The sequence below is a fragment of the Ornithorhynchus anatinus genome, chromosome 3 (assembly GCF_004115215.2).
Source record: "Ornithorhynchus anatinus isolate Pmale09 chromosome 3, mOrnAna1.pri.v4, whole genome shotgun sequence".
In the NCBI taxonomy this organism is placed as follows: domain Eukaryota; kingdom Metazoa; phylum Chordata; class Mammalia; order Monotremata; family Ornithorhynchidae; genus Ornithorhynchus; species Ornithorhynchus anatinus.
This window is the reverse complement of record NC_041730.1, coordinates 98,343,520-98,344,640: the sequence shown is the minus strand read 5'-3', so window position 1 is coordinate 98,344,640 and position 1,121 is coordinate 98,343,520. Positions and strand designations below refer to the sequence as shown.

The 1,121-nt window shown below is 44.7% G+C and overlaps 1 non-coding gene across 1 annotated transcript; it reads right to left on the bottom strand.

The window, feature by feature from the left end:
- Window positions 1-281: 281 nt before the first annotated feature.
- Window positions 282-418, bottom strand: LOC114810417. The gene has a single exon (XR_003758117.1). It is a non-coding gene; the product is annotated as a small nucleolar RNA SNORA7 (small nucleolar RNA).
- Window positions 419-1,121: the final 703 nt, after the last annotated feature.

Sequence of the window (1,121 nt, the reverse complement as noted above, 5' to 3'; positions counted from 1 at the left end):
GGTTGTGGTGAAGTGTTGGAAGGAGGAGACAGAGAAATGGCGGGGACAGAATAGTGGAAGTTATTTTGTTGTCCGTACGCTTTCAAGTCGTGTCTGAACCCATAGTGACGGCCAGAATGCTCCATCTCCATCTGCAGTCCTTCTGGTGGTGTATCCCATGGAGTTTTCTTGGTCAAAATACCAAAGCGCTTTACCATTATCTACTTCCGTGCATTAAACCCGAAATCTCCACCCTCAACTCTCTCCCATGCTCCTGCTGCTGCCTAGAACAGGTGAGTTTGAATTGTAGCAGATTGCCTTCCACTCGCTAGCCACTGCCCAAGCTAGGAATGGATGGATATGTCTCTGCTTGACTCTCCCTCTCGTAGTCCAGATTGGTGGAGTACTGGAAACTCTCCAGGTGCGACCCTGAGAGGTGAGTGGAAGTTATTGGTCTATATTTATTCAACCATGAAGCAACCAGGGTCCTCTACCTCAAATGTCAGTCCTCAGCCAAGATCCATGTCATCCTACCATTTTCGAAAGTTCTTTAATTAAGAAGGAGATGTTGGTTTTCCAGGATGCCAGTGGAAATGGAATCATTTTATTCCTGTAAAGTTAGAGGACATCTTAATTGTGGGAGAAAACAGAGTTGACTGGCATCAGTTTGGTGGAACCAGGACTGGGGGGGTTGTTTGTGTGTGTGTGTGGTGTGTCTGTGTGTTTTTTTTTCCCTGAATTTTTTTTTTTTCAAACTCTATCGCGGCGAGCAGAGTAATGCAGACCATTAGGAGAGTGGAGTAGAATGTTTGGATGGGTTTGTGTCGTTAGGTCATGGGATGGCCAGGACACGTGGTGAGAAAAATGGTCTAGGGGACCCAAATAGTCTTTGAAATTACCCTGTACTGTGACCTCATTTTGCTAGTGATTAAAAAGTGTGTCAGTTCAACAAATATTTCTGTGAGTGACCAGTACTGAAGGCAATACTGGCCACGTCCCTGGAAATACAGAAATGCTGTAACATCAAAAGATCAGGTGAAAGTGTTAAAAGAGTCTGTTCCGGTTACTAAGATGCCTAGTGGATTTTCATCTGTGATTTTACAGAGTTGGGAAATCTGTGACTGCTTCCACCTTTGGATATG